This window comes from Octodon degus, unplaced genomic scaffold (genome assembly GCF_000260255.1).
Source record: "Octodon degus isolate 3935 unplaced genomic scaffold, OctDeg1.0 scaffold00213, whole genome shotgun sequence".
Classification (NCBI taxonomy): Eukaryota; Metazoa; Chordata; class Mammalia; order Rodentia; family Octodontidae; genus Octodon; species Octodon degus.
Genome location: NW_004524789.1, coordinates 753,398 through 773,180, shown reverse-complemented (window position 1 = coordinate 773,180; position 19,783 = coordinate 753,398). Strand labels below are relative to the sequence as shown.

Below are 19,783 nucleotides of genomic sequence, written 5' to 3'. Positions count from 1 at the left end.
ACAAACCCTAACACCGTTAGGGAGTTTTGTTTTTTGATCCTTGCGCTGATCTGTGTCTTCTGATTAGTTAGTTGAATCTAATCTATTTATATGATGGTTGGAAGTGATAGGGATTGACTCCTTCTTGTCACTGTATTGGTTTCCTTTTGCTGATTTTCTTTCGTTCTCCTCTAAAGTGCTAGCCCTGTCTGACATATTTATCTTATTGGACCTTTCAGCCTTGTCGGGTTCATTGTTTCCTCTTAGGAGATCCTTGGGAATTTGTTGAGTGTCAGTTTGTTGGATTTCTTTATCATGACAGGTTTTATCATGGAAGTATCTTATTTCTCCATTTTGAAAGATAATTTTTCAGGCTACAACTGGCTAAGAAGTTGCCTTATTTTTTTTTATTTTTTGAAGAGAATAAAAAAATTTAAAAATTAGAAGTGAATTTCACTAACCAAGATATTAGGAATTCAGCAGTGATTGTTGTATTGCCTAGTGCTGTCTTCAAATTAGCTATTTATATTACTAAATATAAGCATGCAAAATTGGTTAAAAAAAAAGTATAGAAAAAATATAAGCATTGATTATTCCTTTCAATAAGCCATAGAAGTCAATAGTATAATCCTAGTTATCTTTGTGCATACATATCAGATAGAAAGTTTTTTCTAAGAGCTTGAAATATTTCGTTCCATGCTCTCCTTGCCTTTAAGAATTGTGTTAAGAAACCTCTTGTAGTTTTAGTAGATTTTCCTGTATAGGTGATTCACTGTTTTTGTCTAGCAGCCTTTGCGATTCAATTCTTGTGTTGAATTTCTGGTATTTTAATTATCATGTTGCATAGAGAGTTCCTTTTTTCTGATCATGCCTATTTGAGGTTCTATATTTTCACTTATTTGTATGTTAAATTCTTTTTCCATGTCTGGAAAGTTTTCTGCTGTTCTTGTGTGAATAAATTCGTATGCCCTTTGTGCTGTCTTCTGATTTTTCACCAATTCCAGTTATTCTCACATTAGCTGTCTTTGAGTCATTCAGGAGCTGTTGGATCCATTCCTCGTGTTCTTTTGTTGTGACGTTGTCTCTCATGAATTGTTCATTGTCCACAGCTGCAGTCAGTGTCCTAGGTTTGACACTCTGCTTCACGTTGGTTGTTTCTGCTGCTCATACTTCGAATCAGGTCTTCAGTCTCCTACATTTGTTTAGAACTTTCTCGTGAATTCCCACTCTTTCCTGTGCTGGTGCATGTTTTCCTCTTTCTTTAGCTGCACTAGCTGCTTTATTAGCATCTTTTCTGAAATCACTGATCCTTTGCTTCATTATGGTCATTACAGTTGTGTGTTCCATAAATTCACCAAATGCCTCATAGAACTAGTTTACCCCCATTACTGCTCTTTGAGACCTATCTGCTATGTAGCTAACGATCCTCCCCTACTTCCTGTACTGACATGGGGGAAGTTGGGTGTTTTGAGGGGGTTTTGTTTCCTTGGCTCTTCATTCTATTTTGTTTTTGATTTTTATTGTGGTTTATTTTTTGCTGGGGCTAGCAAACTCTTTGACCCAGTGTCTTGTTTTTCAGGAGTGATTGACAGTATCGTTTATGATGTCCTGGAGATCCAGATGTTGGCATAGAGAGAAAGCCAGTGCCAGCCACCACTGTTACCTTTTGATGGCAGTAAATTCAACAACAGTGTCCTCATATGTTGACTGGATAGTGACCGGCAGAGGAGCACCTCATGAAAAGACCTTTACCAAAACAAAGAGGACTATGGTTTTAATAAAGACATTTAGGACCCTCTTGTGTTGACGTGTAGCAGTGGTGGCAACCTGTGGCACACATTGTTATTATTGAGAGCTCCAAAAGGCTTGCCATCATTGCCCTCCAGTGCTTTGGAGCACTGACTCTGACTTCTGCTGGATGCTGTTGGCAGTGCCAGAGCGCAAACATGTCACCAGGCACCACGCTTTTTTCTTCAGGATGGTCCTCTTTGATGATTACTCCCACTGAACCTGGCCTCGTACTAGATAGCACAGGCCCTGTGATCCTCTGGTCTGTTCCCAGGCTCCTCCAGAGACCCTGCCTTAGTTCTCACACTCCCCAAGCCTGTTCCCCACAGCTTTCTGTCACCAGATCTGCATCACGAGGCCTCTGTGGAAGGGTATCACTTCAGTCCTGAAGCAAACACTCCTTCTGGTGTGGGTCTCTTCTTTAACCAGGTCGGTCAGTTGATTCTCAGCTCTGTTGCCCTGTGCTATGGAGAACCCGGGGTTGGAGGCATAACATTCAGTTTCTGGGTCCTTGCGACACCAGAAGGGGCTGGTCAGTGTTGGCTGGAGGTAGGACATGATTCTCAGGCCCCACTGCCCCTGGCCCAGGGCTTTGGCAGTTGTTGGTATTGGCTGGAGGGAGAGAGCATACTTCTAGGGATCTCTTGGGTTTAGTGTGGGGCTCTGACTGGTGCAATCTCGGTGTTGTTTTAATTTGCACTTCTGTAATGACCAAAGATGCTGAACATTTTTTCATGTACTTATTGACTATTTGTACCTTTTAGATGTGTCTGATCACTTCAGTTACCTACTTTTTGATTGGGTCTTTTATTTGAGGGTATCTAATCTATTTAAGTTCTCTTTATATTAAAGATATTAGTCCTCTGTCCATGGAGTAGCTGGCAAAATGTTTTCCCATTCTGTAGATTGTCTCTTCGTTCACTCTATTAGTTTGTTCTTTTGCGAAATAGAAACCTTTTAAGAAATATAATTCCATTTACTGACTCTTGATGTTACTTTGCATGCAATTAGAGTTCTGTACAGGAGGTCCTTGCCTATGCCTGTGCCTTCAAGAGTTTTACCTAGTTTATCTTCCCAGCAGATTTAGTGTAACTTTTAATACCTAGCTTTTTGATCCATTTGGTTTTATCTAGTACAAGGTGAGAAATACAGCACTCAGGAATCACAGTCATCCTGGATTCTGTGTTTTGCATGTGCGCTGATCTCATGACTTCGACACTGTGCTCACTTGCTTGACCAGTTCTGCCCTAGTCCTCGTCTCCTTCCTCACTCCCTGCTGTAGTACACCTGTATCCCGGTACTCTGCTCACTGTCTGTACACCCTAGACCACTGGTGGCAGTGGCAAACCTGTGGCGTGTGTGCTGTAGCGGGATGTTTGTATCATTGAAAGCTCTAAAAGGTTCGCCATCACTGCGCTGGACTGTGGCAACCATCCAAGCCAAGATGTGTCCTTGCTTATGTTGGTAGATAGGGAAAGTGATCCCCATGGGATGCTTTGAGAGTAGGGTGGGTGGGCAGCCTGACCCATACCCACACATGAGCTGTGCTCATCACCAGCTGCAGCGTGCGACCAGATGGGTTGGACAGAGAAGAACACTCGTGGTGGGCGAGGGGAAGGTGGGACAAGCCCTCCGCACCTGGGGCACCAAGACCACTGTTCACTGTGCCAGACATAGGCAGTGGGGCAGAGGTTCAGCCAGACCTCTGTTCTTAATGACAGCACTTTCCTGTCCGTCCACCTCTGAAAGCTGTGCTTGCCTCATTTCTCACCATGCAGGGCAGGGGGTGTGTCCTTCTTGGCCTGACCTTGAACCTCTCGGGAATTGTGTCTGGCCTGAACCCTCTCTGCAGTTGTCTTCTCTTTCCACCCAGTCACCATGGTAGGGTGCCACTGGAAACCCTGAAATAATTCTGTAGTTTTTTCTGCCTCAGTCATAAGCACTTAGCCTCTGCACCAAATCACTTTTGATTAAACTCCCTCAGATTTGGTGAGTGCTGCACTGGATTTCTTCTTCAAGTCTAGCCTGCCATGCAAAGTCAGTTACTTTTGTAGTAAAACCCCATGCTGTTGTTCTTGCCATTTGCAGTAGCTGTTGACTTTTCTTGGGGCGAGGGCTCCTGGTCTGGTGAGTTGTTGCTCCCTGGAGCTGCCCTCCTCCAGGTTGACCTTCTTTCCAGGTTGTTGGCCTAGGCTACAGTCTGGTTGGTCAGCCAGGCGGTGCCACTACTACCCGATGCTGAGGGGAAGCAGTGCAGAGTGTGCAGCTGACTGGGAGCTGGGCATGGGTATGGTCACAGCTCTCAAAGTTTTCTGGGCCATGTCATGTGGCTGAAGCAGTGAAGTCACCCTTGACCACCTAGAGGCCTCTGGGGTGATCTGGCTAAATCTCCAGATTTGGCTAGACACAAATGAGGATTAGGGAAGGAAGGGTGCCTACAATAACAAGAAAGAGGGCAATGTAGAACAAAGAAGTCAACAGAGATAACCAGAGAGGCGAAAGGCTGGGAAATTTTTGTGCTGTGTTATTAAAGCCACAGCAAGAGAGCACTTCAGGAGGGTTTGACCAACAGTTTCAAATGCCACGAGAGGAAAACGTGTGTGTGATCGTGTGGTCTGAATAGTTGTTAGCCAGTATCTACCACTTAGGTTTTCAGTGATATTTGTCACAGAGAAACATTAGAAAGAAGTCATTGGCAATTTACTGAAAGCATGGTCAGTAGGTTGTTTTAGTCCCCTGTCTTGTCCCCTTAGTGCCCACAACCTAAAGGAACGGCTTATTTTGGCTCACATTTTCAGTCCCTAGCTAGCTGGCTCTGAGGCAGAAAGGCTGGTGGGAGCAACTGGCAGAGGAAGACTATTCAAATCATAGCATCCAGAAAGCAGAGCTAAAAGGGAAAAACCCCAGAAGGGTGATATACCCTCTGGGCCGTGCCCTCAGGGACCCTGCCTCTTCTGGACCCTGCCTCTGAACATCACGTTTACCTATAGCACACCCATGATTCAGTCACCTTTTAAAAACTGTCTGTGAATGCATGATGCTTCGGGGGGTCTAGATATAAACATAACAGTTGTGAAGAATATAAAAGAGTATAGTGTGTTCTCCTCTACATTTGGGGTGACATGTTTATTGGAGTGGTAGACTGCTTTCAGTAAGCTTACTTGGAAGTGGAAAAGAGACCTGGGTACCTCTGGAACAGGAAAGCAGTAGAAGGCCTGGCCTTGCTCAAATGTTGAAGGAAAAAGACTGCGAGGAAAAGTGAAAGTTATGCATATATGAAAGATCACTGTTAGAATGAAGTCCTTAGGAGTATATAGTTACGAATTCCAGAGCACAGGAGGGAGAAGGAACATATGGGCAGTATTTGTTTTCTCCTGAAATTGGAATGTTGCACTCCAAACTCCAATGTAATGGTATTTGGAGGTGGGGTTTTTGAGACATAAGTAGGTCATGAAGGTAGAACCCTTATTTGTGCTCTTTGAAGAAGAGTCGAGAGAAAGTGTATTTCTCTACCACATAGGGATGCATCAGGAAAGCTGTAAATAAGGAAGAGGATCCTCAGAGATATCAGATCTGCCTGCATTTGAATCTTGGGCTTTCCAGCTGCATAATTAAGAGAGTATCTACACTTCTGTTTAAGCAATCCGGTCTGATTTTGCTTTGGTTACTGTAGGCTGAGCACACTACGAAAAAGAGGGACTGCGTGTGTAGCTGATGGTTATACAAAGATATATCTGTATGCAATTTGAGGGTGTAGTAGAAGGATAGAACTGAACGAATCAAAGGGAGTCCTCTCTGCTGACTTTTTCTTTTAACTCAGTTAAATAGAAGATCATCTGCTGACAATTAACAGAGAAGAGCTGAGTTGAAATTATGACGTGAACAGTGAGATGGAGTGTGTTGCTAGGGACACACTGAGGCCTTCCTAGGAGCTTTGGCCCTACAGAGGTTGGAGGGCATTACCTGGGCACAGTGGAGAGTTGGGGGCAAGAGTATGGCAGGCGGTCCAGACTGAAAGCCAGTCTCAGCAAGAGCTTATGGAGGGGACAGTAGAGATGTGAATAGATTTGTGACATGTTTGGACCCACAAACAACAAGATTTGAGTGAGTAAATCCTGCTGGCTCTACCTTTAAAATGTATTTAGAATCTTTCCTTTTCTTACTGTGTTCACAGATCTTTCCTTGGTCTGAAACCTGGCGTCATCTCTCTCATGGGTTTTGATAGTAGCCTTTTAGCTGGCCTTTCTGCACCCACTCCTGTCCTGTCACAGCTTGCTCTCAATGCAGTAACTGGAACGGACCATTTAAGACATTGTTAGGTAATATTCATTAACTTAAAATCTTCCATGCAGCTCTCACCTCACTCAGTTTAGGCTCAGCAAGTGGCTGGACACACACTCACCCATCGCCATGGTGTGCTTGCTGGCTCCAGCACGCTGGCCTTCTTGCTGTTGTGGACTGCGGCAGCCTCGCTCCCAGCGCAGCACCTCTGCGTTAGCGCACATCCCTCCCAGGTGCCCTTGTGACTGCCCCCTGCCTTCTGCGGTCCCCCAAAGGTCACCCTGTCAGTCTTGCATCTGTGCATGCTACAGTGCCGTGCCCTAGTGCCTTCCCTGCCTTTTCTTACTCTCCTCAGAATTCATGACCATATGATAATCCATATACTTTCACTAGAATTTTACTTCTTGGAGAGCAAGAATTTTTGTATCTATTTACTATTCTATCTCCTAGAGCAGTGACTGGAACAAAACAACTGCTCAATAACTGTATGAAAAATGAATTCCTAAGTAGACTAGAAATAGAGCGACAGAAATAGTATACTCAAAGAAAACCTAGACAAGCATAGGATTTTAGCCTGATCAGGTTGGTGGTGGTCATACGACGTACTGCAAACAGGATGGATAGGAAAATAACCATTTTAATGGTAAAGCAGTAGCACTGTGCACGTCACATTAAGTTTGAGTTACTTATTTTATCTGCAGGGGCAGATTTCAAGAGGGTAGTTGATGGAGATCTGAAACTCAAAAGTGTGAGGAGTTTGGGAGCTAGCATTATATATAGTTAACATTATTGTTAGGGCTTGCATCTAAATGAGCCCCAAGCCTCATGCAGTCATAGGTGGGGCTTTTTCAGAGGTGACTCAATCTAGAATATGTGAGGGACTTGTGGGACAATGCTGGGATTAAGGGTGGGTAATTATTAAATCAGTCCACTGATTGGTTTGGCACCTCTCTAATCCCTATAGCCTGGATACAGTATAAAGGATAAGAAAGCTGTGGTCACCCCTTGCTTGCTTTGCTCCCTTCCGCCCACCCTGAAATATTTTCCCTCTGTGATGCCTGTCTGCCGTGCCAACCTGCCTCGGAGCCAGCCAATTATGGGCTGAAACCTCTGCAAACTGTGAGCTACACAAAACTTTCGTCCTTTAATGCTGGGTGTCAGGTGTTTTGTCTCAGCACTGAGAAAAGTAACTAAGACAGTTACCTAGCATATATATGATAATGTATATATTGTTATGCATCACATATGTAATTTAATGTCAGTATCAAATGCGAACATGCAGGTAGAGAGATAGCAGATAAAGTGAGTCTTAATTGTCTCCAGCATTGCTAGGCTGGCACAGGAGAAATCACTCATGATTCCTGAGGAGAAGCAGCTGGAAAGCTCGGAGTAACTCCAGGAGACTGTTAAGTCACCGGAGCTAGAAGAGCTTTGAGTAATGCAGGTGGGCTGAGACAGATGGGGACCTTTAAAAGAATTACAAAAGGCAGAGCTTTGTGGTCTCAGTGAAATTCAAGAGGAATATTAGTATAGGGCTAATGGTATAATTGAAGGGCAGTATATTCCGGTAAAGGGTTACACTTTTGAGTTTTAGGTAAACTATATCTAGGTGGTGTCAGGTCTAGAATCTGCCTGTGACCTCAGGCTGCTTAATCACAGTGGAGAAAGTCTTGCCTTGAGAAGACTCAATCTAGAGCGTTAGGTGTAGGGTGTTTGCGTAGAGTGAAATCATTTATGCTGAGCGTAGGTGTTGAAGTCACGAATATTAATACGGAGCTGGATGCCGGAATCTTCAGTGTTTGAAGATCTGTTACCTGATAGAAAACAAGATGAAGAGTGGTAACACGTGCTGGAGTACCATGCATGAGCTCCATAGGAGCAGGGACTGCGGCTCGAGAACTCCGAGTAACGGTCTGTTATATGCACTGTGGGGAGCCAGGAGAAGCTGTGCCCTGCTTCATGAATCCAGGTTTTGTGGGAGCGAGCAACAGCTGCAAAAGAAACAGAACTCATGCGCTTCTAAGGTGAATGTTCAGTGGTGTGTGCTGGGGGACACCGGTTCCAAGAGGTGCCGGGGAAAGGCTAGGGGAAGAAAGACGGCACTGGAAGGTGACGTGATGGTGGAGCAGGTGCGGGTGATGCCAGGGTCGGAGTGCTTATCCTGTCTGTTGCTCTGAAAAAACCTTCCGCTGTAGCTCACTTTCAGTGTGGCCCTCTTGTAGGGCACCCATCAGAGAATGTGTTCCTTCTGTCCCAGAGAAGCAAATGAGTACATTGAGTTATTTTATTAACCATTACCCAATGAATGTGGAAGGGTATCTGACAAATGCAGTGATTGTGCTTTTGGCATAAAAAGTCTTTCCTGCCAGCAGTTGTTGGCCACTGTGTTTAGCTGCTTGTTGAGGCCACCCCTGGGACAGGAGAACAGAGCCAGGCCGTCACAGAGGGAGAATACACATGGTCCTCCTGTCTGCGGGCCTGCTTCTGAGCCATCCAAGCAGGCGTCAAACTGCTTGGGTTTGTTCATGATCTCAGGGCTAGCACGTGGTCCCATATTAAGCTGTTTAAGATGAAAGAAAAAAAAATTTACTCAGAGTGTTATCATGAGTCTAGAGGAAGGTATCAACCCTACTTTCGCCCGAAACAGAATGAACACCACTTTGCTACCCCTTCTCCAATTCGAAGGAGAAAATTCCTTGTATAAATCAGTAGTCTTACAAGATCTTTGTGAAGGAAGTTTCTTTTTTTTAAAGTATAACATGCAATTGATTATTTCTTTCTCAAGAAAGTTTTCAGTCCATGAAGACCCAGCTCCCCTTATATGGGCTTTTGTTTTCATCGTGGGGCAGCACCAGCAGGTTTAAATCGAGGTGGAGGAGTTTTGTCCAAGGAAATTTCTTAGGTGCCTTAAAGTAAGCTAAAAAAAATTGTCACTGAGAACAGTGATTAAAGAATGGAATTTCTGAGGATTTATAAATTCTACCTAGAATTCCACTTGTTTTGTCTTTAACTTTTGTCTTTGATTGAAAAACAAGCAGAAGAGGACGTTCTAGACTGCTAATATCTTTGCTAGGAGCTTCTCTCACTCACTGATTTTTGTTGCTGTTGTTGTTGTTGTACTGGGAATCAAACTGAGGACCTTGTGCTTGCCAGGCAGGTGCGGTGCCGCTGAACTACATCCCCGGCTCATGCAGTAAAAATTTTAAGGCAAAGTTCCGTCTAGAATGAACAGAACATAATTTTGACAGAAGTAGGTAGTTATTTAGATGACCCTCTAGCTGTCTGAGTCTTAGAGGTCAAAAGTCTTTTGACTGAGCCTGTTAGAGTGCTCTTTGGTCCTCAGTCGTGGATGCATTCCGGCCATGCATCAGCTCGGTGAAGACTTGGGAACGAGTGGTGGTTTAACTCCCGCCCATGCAGGTCGTGTGTTACTCTTGGGACCTTTCATAGGTGCAGTTAGTATTTTCCTTTGAGTTGGTTCCGAAAATGGTATTTTCTTATTAGTACACATTTAAGCACCTCAAGGCTGCGTTCATAGTTAACCGTGTAAATGGAACTCTCATGGGCCTCTGAGGACTCTAATGAACAATTCACTCCTTTCTTTCATAGTCCAACATGTCAGTAAAACTCACTAACAAAATTATAGCCATACAATATGGAGTGTCTTTTTCTATTTTCTATTTATGCTTTTATTTGAAACTGCAATTAAATAATGTCAAACTTGCAACTATAACAAAATAATATCTGCTGTTTGAATGTAACACAGGCCAAGTTCTATAAACTTTAATTAGGGTAAGCTTTCATTGACCTCGGTAGGAATCTGGCTGAGGCATGCACTTAATTACCTCCGCCTTAAAATATGTAGGAATTTTCCCATTGCTCTTCTCACTCAAGGAACAATGCGTGGATGGCTAAACTAATAACAGGTTTAAATAGGTACAGATCAAGTGTGAAAGTTTAAACTGCTATTTTTATCCTCTAAGTTAGCTGCAAACAAGCAGAGAGACTGTCCTTCTAAATTATGTCCATGGAGCATTTCAGCTCCACCAAGTTAGCTCTCCTCTCCCCACATCTGAGGGCCTCAGAAACGTTAACCTCAGACGTGCCTCAGTTTCCTCCATTGAAACCAGCTTGAACTGAGGACAGCCAAACGATGCCAAAGCGAAGCTGTGGTTTTACCCTTGGCCCGCCCCGTGTCTTCCCGTCGGTATTAGGAGTCGTAGGCGAGTAGGGTTTCCATTCTACGTGAACTGTAATATTTGGGCAAAACGGGTTATATAGATTTCTTGCTGCCAGGAGAAAGCAATTACCAGTGTGGAGGAGATAGTGGATAATAAATAAACAGAACTATGCTAGATAGTGAGTGAATTTAAAGATTTAGTTAGAATGACTTAGCTTATAGGAAACAGGCCTCTATATTTATCGCATGCTTTCATTCAAGCTTGATAGTGGAAGCTGGAGTCTTTTCTTAATAGAAAAGCTAATTATGTCAACAAGTTGTCTTTCTCTCTCCCCCTCCCTGTTTGTGTGTATGTATTCTCTCTGTCTCTGTCTCTCTCTGTCTCTGTCTCTTTCTGTCTCTCTCTGCTATCTGTCTGTCTCTCTACCCCCCACCCCCGTTGGATTGAACCCAAAGCCTTAGCCTTTTCTTATTTCTTATTTTGAGATAGATTCTTACTGAGTTGCTAAGTTCCCAGACTGACTTCAAATTTGGGATTTTCCTGCCTCAGCCTACTGACAACTTGGGGTTATAAGCCTAAGTCAGTATACTTGGCACCAAGTCACTGTTTTGTACATTATTTTTAAATAAATAGAGATAGCCTATATGGTATTGTACAACTAAAAACAAGAAGGAAACCAGTCACACCATTGGAAAAATGTTGCCCACCACTTGAAAAATGTGCTGTTCTTATGTCAGCATCATATAAGCATCTTAGGTCTGTCCTGTGTCTGGAGCTGTGTGTGTACTGCGAACCGGGTGTCATCCTCTCTCGGCAGTCAGGAAGATGACCTCCCCCGGATGCACAAACTCCCCTGTCCCCGAGTACAGTCCAGGTCTCATCAGTTGCAAAGGCACCAGTGCACTTGGAGTTTGTCGTGCGTTTGCTCCCCCCAGTGACGCTTTTTCTTTGCGTAGGACACCAGTGGTATACGAGGAGCACGTCATTTGTGTGGCTCTGAAGAAAAAACATGGAGCTTTATGACAGGAAGATATTCCTGTTATGAAATCTTGTGTTAGCCTGACTTCACCATCAGCATTAAGGGTTAGACTGGGAAGGAATGTATCGTAGACTTGGTTTAACTCTGATACATCTTTCAGGATAAAATAGTAATTTTTAAATGTCCTTGGGCCACAACTATAGCAAATCTCCTCTCTGGAACTTAAATGGAAAATGAGGGAGTGGAACTATGAACCATAATCTATATGTGATTTGTAGTAATTTGAAAGAACTACAAGACTGAGGTCTAGTCTATCAAAATCTGTGTCATACTTGAGTGTAGTAATTCTCTAGATGTTGCTTAGGAGGCACCCTGTTTGTAAGCACTAGCACAGCTTTAGTAAGGTAGTCAAATCTTGGATGGGACCGTTGTTAGAAAGTTTAAGAAAGCCCAATGAATTTGAGCTCCTCTTGAGGAATTACATATGGAAAGCCTTTCTAATAAACTTCCTGATAAAAAACAAACTTTATTAACCTAAGGACTAACTTGCTAAATTGCCTGGGATGGGCTCAAATGTACAGTTCTACCTCAGGCTCCCATAGTGCCTGTTTTATAGGTGTGTACCACCACACTAGTTTTGAAGAGCCTTTAAAAATACAAAAACGTTAGGGGCCAGGGAGATGGCTCAGTAGAATAAGCACTTGTCTGACAAGCACAAGGGTCTGAGTTTAATCCCCAGTTCCGCTAAAAAAAAAAAAAAAAAAAAAAGTTTGTTCACAAAGAATATTTCTTCATGATATGCTAGCCCTAAATTCATAGAGGGGCAGCCAAACAGTCAGTGGATTAAAGCGCCTGCAAGCAGGGGCCAGGGGTTCCATCCCCAGGCCTGCCATGCCAGCCCCGCCCACAGGGCACGCTGAGATGGCAATTGAGACTGGGTGTAGTAGCCCATGCCTGTCATCCCAGCTCTTGGGAGACTGTAAACAGGCGGATCACTATGAGTCTGATCTAGTAGTGAGACCCTGAACATGCTGTAGACCCTTCCCTAAAATACAAAAAAAAAAAAAGCCACACAGGATACTAAAGAAACATTAAAAATCAATAGCTTTTTTTCAATACCAGTAATAGGCTATCACAGAAAGAAATCAGGAAAATAATTCCATTCACAATAGCTTAGAAAAATGAAATGCCTAGGAATCAGTCTAAGCAAAGAGGTGAAAGAATTCCATAATGAAAACTACAAGACAGGGAAGAAAGAATTTCAAGAAGACACTAGATGCCACCCATGTGCATGAGTCAGCAGAATGAGTACTGGCAAACTGACCAAATTATAGAAAGTTAGCTACAGATTCCATGCCCTCGCCACCAAAATACTAGTGATATTCTTCACAGACCTAGAGAAAACAGTCTCCAAATTCATGGAAACATAAAAGACCCAAAGTAGCAAAGCAGTCCTAAGTGAAAAGAGCAAGGCCGAAAGCCGCGGAGTAGCCAATTTCCAATTACACTTCAAGGTGTAGGAACCAAACCAGCCTGGTACCAGCCCCAGCACAGGCGCATAGACCAATGGAACAGATCAGAGCAAACAGACCTGTGCAGCTACAGTCATCTGGTTCTTGACAAAGCACCACAAAGGTACAGAGGAAGAAAGGCAGCATCTTTAGCAAGTAGTGCTGGGAAAACTGAGTGTCCCTGTACGCAAGACTGAAACTAGGTTTCTCTTTTGGTCTGTAAAAAAAATTCAAAGTGGACCAAAATGATGGGTGTAAGACCTGAAACTTTATTTTTATTTATTTATGTTTTTGGAGAGAGGGTTTTACTGTGTAGCTCAGGCTGGCCTGGACTCACTGTGTAGCCCAGGCTGGCCTCGAACCTACAGCAATCATCCTGCCCCAGCCTCCTGAGTGCTGGGCTTACAGGTTGCACCACCATGCCTGTGGCTAAGACCTGAAACTTTAGAAGTGCTAGAAAACATAGGTGAAACTCTTAAAGCCTGTGGCACAGGCAGACTTCCTGAATAGAACATGTGCAGCACAGGAAGGAATAGCAAGCGTCACCAAATGTGACAACACCAAATAAAAATGTTCTGTGTAGTGGTGGCACCAACCACTACCGAGGAGGGGAAAATGTTTGCCAACTACTCTTCTGACAGAGGGTCAATATCCAGGATACGTAAGAACTCAAAAATTTAACACCAAAAACTCAAAATCCCAATCAACAAATGGGCAAATGGATTGAGCAGACTTCTCAAAAGAGGTACAGATGGCTGATAAACCCGCATATGGAAAGACGTGCGTCATCTGTAGTCATGAGGAAAATGCACATCACGTGTGCACTGACGTTCCGTTTCACCCCAGTCCGAATGGCCATCGTTAAGAGTACAGGAAACAGTGAGTGCGGGTGAGGATGCTGGGAAGAACAGAGCCCTCTACACTGCTAGTGGGAGTGTAAGTAAGTGCAGCCACTGTGGACATTCCTCCAAAACCTAAGAATGGGGCCGCCATTTGATTGAGCTGCATCACTCCTTGGAATGTAACCAAAGATGTTGAAGTCTGCATGCAATAGAATATGCAGACGGTTGTGTTGCATGTTCATGCGGGAGAACACACAGTGCCCAAGATAGGAAATTAGCTTATATGACAAACAGCAGATGAGTGAACAAAGAAGGCGTAGTGTATGTACCCATGGACTATTCCATAGCCATAAAAAGAGCAAAACCATGCCATTATGTTTTGAAATTTTTTTTAAATTTTATTTTTATTTTGAAGAGTAAAAACAGAAGCAAAAACAAATAGAAAAAAGACAAACGGTAACATACAACAATACATGTTATAGATTTTCAAAACAGGAATAGCTAATTAACAATGGTTATATTACCTATTTTTATCATCAAATCTGTTGCTCAGATTAACAGGTACAGTTTTGTTTTGGTTTTTTTGCGCTCACTACATTTCTTGTTTTTAATAGCATTTAGTTACATCATTTACAATGACGTTTATTTATAAAAGAAATTAAGACCGGTTAATACCTTAGTCTTTGGACTTTCTTGTAAAATGGCCAACAGGGTAAACTAGTTAGTTCACAAAGCATATTTCTGCATGGTATGCTAACCCTAAATCCAAGGGATGATACCACATGCAGTCTTATAAAATACAAATAGGAGTTTAAGCTGATTAACTTTTTAAAAGAATCTTTTTTTTTAAGTAAGTACTAGAAATGGCTCTTGAAAGCTAACTGTAGATGATATTCTCAGCCGCACTTGTTGGGATGGAGCCTCGTTTTATGTGGCTCATCAGATTTAGAGCTAAAAACTAAATGATGTCACAAAAAGTTGTAGTCCTGGGCAGCATGATCAGCTCCTCAAGCGACACAGCTTCCACGCTCCCATCACCGTGCTCCTCTTCTCTTCGCTTTCGCTTACATACTCCTTTCTTAGGTAGGGACTTTCTTAAGGAAGCAAGAAGCATGTAAGTTCACCAGACTTCTGAAAGGCAGCTTGTACAGCAGTGGATGAGTAGCTTTGGCCTTGGGAATTGCGGTCACTTTTATCACAGACACTTTCTTCATTCTGGCTCAAGGCGCAGTAAAATGGAAGAATAGAATTGCCCCGAGCAGAGCCTTGAGTTCCGAAGAAGCCAGTTGAGTGTGGTGAGTGTGCTGCCAGGCTGCCTCCTGCTGGGCTGCAGTATGCTGCTGCTCAGCATGATCCCGGAAGTCCTTGTTCAGAGAGGGCCTGGAGAGCGCACTGCTAGCCCCTGGATGAGTTGTTGAAGACTGGTTCTGCATAAGTAATTTTCTTTTTTCTTTGTCCAGCTCTGCTAAGATTTTTTTTTAATCTTTGTTGGGATTTTTTTGCGGAACTGGGGGTTGAACGCAGGCCCTTGCACTTGCCAGGGAAGCGCTTCTTCTACTGAGCCATCTCCCCGGCCGGCTATTTTTGTTTCGAAAACCTCATCCTGAAGAGTTTGCTGACATCCTGTTTTGCTTCAGTTGTGCTCAGTAGCGACTGATCAGCCCTTGAGCATTACCTAGGACACCAGGGCGCCCTGGGCCCTCTCTGGGGGCCGCAGCTGTCCAGGCAGCTGCATTATGGCATAGGTAAACGCTTAACAGATACAGTTATTCAAGATTGGGAAAATAATTGAATATTGGCGCTTGCTTTCAAGAAATCTTCTTTTCCTTTTTCTTTGTTTTAACTTAAAGAGAGTGTAATAATTGATAATTAGAAAAGATACACGTTTAGAAGACCAAGCTGCGAGGCATTCAACCATGGGCCTCGAGTTGCACATTGCTGTCTGCGAGGCGGTTGCTCAGATCCAGGTAGCGTGCAGAATTAGTCGAAGTGAAAGTTCCAAACATTAACTGCTATCTTCAAAAAAAGATGGAAATCATTAGCATCATCTTCTCAGCCATCTGTATGCATACTTATATGCTTTTCCCCGTCCTCTGCTGTCTTTTCTCCTTTCCTTCATCTTCGTTGTTTAATCCTTTAGTTCAGTTTCATTCCATTTTACTATACTATACCTTCCAAGTTTTATTTAGATATTTTCATATGTTGAGCCATCTCCCCGGCCCCTCATATGTGAGTCTAATTTATTTCACTTATGAGTATAGCCTGTAGTTGCATCCACTTACCTATAAAGGCTTTGAGTTTTTCTTTATAGCTGAGTAATACTCCATTGTATACACATACCACATCTTTTTCACCCAAAATTATGCCATTGTTAACAAAACAGGACTGGAGATCATCAGCTTGAGCTGGAGGTCATCGTAGAACTGTAGGTCGTCATAGTCCGTGTCTTCCCTAATATATGGATTGGAGAGAGAAGGGGGAAGGGGGGAGAGAGAGAGTGAGTGAGAGCGAGCACGGATGCTGAAGGAAGACCATCACTATAGTAGATAAAGGGAGTATACAGACAGGTAATACAGAGTGGATATGATCAAAATATGGCATGTGCATGTGTGAAAATACTACGCAACAGACAGTATTTTGTAAAATTAATAGACAATAGTAAAAATATGTTAAAATAAAGTAAAAACTAATAATATGTAAGAAATAGCTGTACTGCCTAGAATTTAAAATACTAATCATGGAATGAATTCTTTTCAATTAAAAAAATGGTATAATAAGCCAGAGCTTCTATGTGACCACTGTTGACCTCCTACAAGGTGCTAGTGAGTTTTTCAATTTGTTTTTATACATTTTCAAATTAGATGCTCATATATATAGTTTAATTTTGTATACAATTTAAATTTATTTAATGGGCTCCTAGTGAGAACATGTTTCTCAGTAATGGACTTCTTTACTCATAACTGCTTGATCTTCATCCAAACTGCAATCTAGTACGATGTAGCTCATCCCTTTCATCAGCAGAATAGCATTGTGCATACCGGTAAACCTCCTTCTGGGTGTTCAGGCCACTGCTTATGGCAAGGCCTTCTCTTCATGCAGTGCATGTTCAGCGTGTGAACGGCTGTAGGATTCAGCTGGACGGGGATGCCTGGGGTGTGGGGGCCTTTTTCCATCATACTACAGTCTTCTGAAAGAGCTGTGAGTAAAAGATGGTGAGTTTTTAGCCAGGCTTGGTGGGTGCGATCCGAGCACCCACGAGGCTGAGGCAGGAGGGCAGTTGTGAGCTCAAGACCTTCCTGGGCTACAAAGTGAGCTCAGGGCTAGCCTGAACTGCATATCGAGGCCCTATCTCAAAAACAAACATACAAACAAAACAAAGATGTTAGGTTTTTAAAGTGTTATATCACCGCTAAACTTTTATGAAATCCTTTTGACTCTTAATTTTTACTCTTAATTGGCAAACTAAAGACTATGGGCCAAATCCAGCCTGTAGTCTGTCTGTAAATAGTTTTAGGGGACACAGCTTTGCTTATTCAGTAGCATGTTGTACAGAGCTTTTTTCAAGCTATAATGTCATTGTTGAGTGTCACAATGGAGACCCAAATAGTTACTCTCTGACCCCCTACAGAAATAATTTCTGGTTACTGTAGCATTACCTTTTAATGTTCTTTTTAATTCATTTTTGTTTTGCTTTTCAGATGTTCTAATATTTAATCACATAAATGAAGACAATTTCAGGAAGTGATAAAGTAGTAGAGAATGGCAGTGTACATAGTGGTTGGTGACATCAGGTAGGATAGTAGAAAGAATCTGAGAAGATGCCACACGACGCGAGAGGCAGAAGTAAGGAAACAGAGCTGGAGAGGTTGTAAGTGGCGGAGGTTGAATTTCAACTGAGGAATATAAAGCTGTTTCCTAAATTCATGTAAAAACAATATGAAGCAGGCGTATAAGTATTGTGTCAGGAATGTAAACAAAAATTATTTAGTTCTCCTGGACTCGGCATTCCAGACACTGGAGTTCTGATGTGTTGAAATTTGGACTCTGTGTTGATGACTGGATTTGAATCATAGTCCCCGCTTTAACCTTGGCTGAAGCACTTTGATTTGCAGGCCTCATTGTGCTGGGGTGGGTGGGGGAGCCTGTCTGTAAAGTGAGGAGCGTGTTGGGGTGATCTCCATGGACTCCTCTGGCTCTCACACTCTGACGCTGTGACTTTAGGAGGTGGCGTTTGATTTGGGTTTTAGAAGGTGGGGTGATTTTGACAGGCTGCCGTAGGAATGAGGGAAAAGGTATTCCAGGTGGTGAAAACTATTTGAGCAGAAACACAGAGGCCAGTAACTAGCAAGAATCCTAGGAATGATGTGTAAATAATCTTTTCAGACAAGGCTGAAGTTTAATCCTGCAGAAGACAGGAGAGAAGAGGGATCTGGCACCAAGCTGAGAGGGCCTTGAAGTTATGCTTAGAAGCTGGGAGTTTTTTCTCTGGAATCACAGAATTTGAAAGGTCCTTGGAAGTACCCTTCTCCCATGACTGACTTCTCTGTATAAACAGTTCCAGAGATAGACTTCTCTAGACCATCTATTTCATTTTTAGGCAAATTTTCATGTAATAAAATTAATCTGCACATTGACTCAAAACTTAAGGATTGCAGCTCTACTTTATCCAAGGTGTAGATAATGGAAGATTGTAAATGGTAGATGTTCAGGGATATGTAATCCAAGGCCTGAACTAGAACTGTGGCAGTACACAAATAATGTGTTCCCAGAGGAATAGGACTTTAAAAAGCAGGAAGCCATAGGTCCTGCTCATGAGGAAGCTGGATTGGAAGGCTACCATGACAAGGACTGTGCTCTCTCCGGTCGGGAGTACTGTTTGCAGGTGGAGGGCAGGAGGTCGGGACTTAGGAGGCAGCTAAGGGTTCCTGAGTGTTCGCTACACTGACCAAGGGGCAGAAGCAAGAGTGCGTCAGAGAGGGGAGTGAACGTGAGCTGTTGAGGAACTGAGAGCTCTTCTGTGGCTGTCGTGCAGCGTGTCATGTGCCTGGATGAGGCCAGTGCAGTAGACAGGGCTGCTTGTAAGGGACTGTGCCTTACTAAGAAGTGAGTTATATCATGAGCCCAGCTGAGAAGCCAGGGTTGTTAAAGTAGTCACTCTCCCCCAGGAGAGTGTCAGAGCATGCACGTGCCTTTAAAGTATTAAAACATATTTAAAAAACATGGAAGAAGAAATAATCACCTTTAGTCTTTCCAGGCAGGAATAACTACTGTTGAAACCTTTAGTGATTTTCTAATCATGTGTCTTCCTGTGCATGTACATAAGAAACGCATGCCCTTACTGCAGATGTAGTTTGTGTATGGCATCTTCCCAGGTCCATACATGTCAGCATTTTTTAGCCATGCCATTAAAAGTTTTTTGAGACATTCCTAATGACTACATATCATAGCCCAAAAGATGATGACATTTTATTATACTTAAATGTCTTGTAATGGGTTAATTTTTAACTTGCTTGTTTTTTACTCTTACCAGTAACATTGTGATAAACAGCTTGTTTATAAATTTGCCTCCAAATCTCATCGTTTCGTTGGGCTGCATTTCACCATGTCCGTGCTCTAGTGGGACGTGTCTAGCTGTCCAATGGCGTGGTGGGTTTTGTGTGTATTACAGCGGTTATGACAGCATTGTGAAGGTTTGCCGGGAAGAAGTGATCCTGAGACAAGCAGCCTAGAGTGTTTACTTGAGCAGTGTGGCCAAGGTATGAAGGCTGAAGCCGTTACTGGTAACAGTGCAGAGAGAGGACGCAGCACTGGCGCTGCAGGTGTCGCCATGGCAGCCTCTGTGAACTTGATGAAAGCTCTCGTTCCATTCAGGGACGTCAGGAGCCTGTGCAGTGCAGGGTGTGGAGACTAATGCTGCCGCGCCCCAAGGCAGGCGGTCTCGGGGACGCAGACAGAGCGACGTTTTGGCCCAGGAATGGAGAAATGACCTGTTCACTATTAGTTATGGAGCCTGTAAGAATACAGAGGTGAAGCTGTCAGGAAGACGGTTTGTAACCCGGCCTCGTAGTTTAGGAGAGAGGTCAGAGAGGACGTCGGCATGCGGGGGCCGTCCCCATGAAGGTGGGGGTGCTGAGACCCTGCACAGAGGAGCGAGGAGTGCTGGAGACTAGGACTCGTAGAGTCATGGAGGATGGATCAGAAGATGCCTTCCTCCTGAGTAAC

General features: G+C 43.3%; 1 protein-coding gene and 1 pseudogene across 10 annotated transcripts in view; one reads left to right on the top strand and one right to left on the bottom strand.

Moving 5' to 3' along the window:
* St7 (suppression of tumorigenicity 7) overlaps positions 1 to 19,783 on the top strand; it is a 257,335-nt gene that overhangs the window by 166,142 nt on the left and 71,410 nt on the right. The window lies entirely within an intron of this gene.
* On the bottom strand, positions 7,777 to 15,183 carry LOC105744045 (annotated as a pseudogene).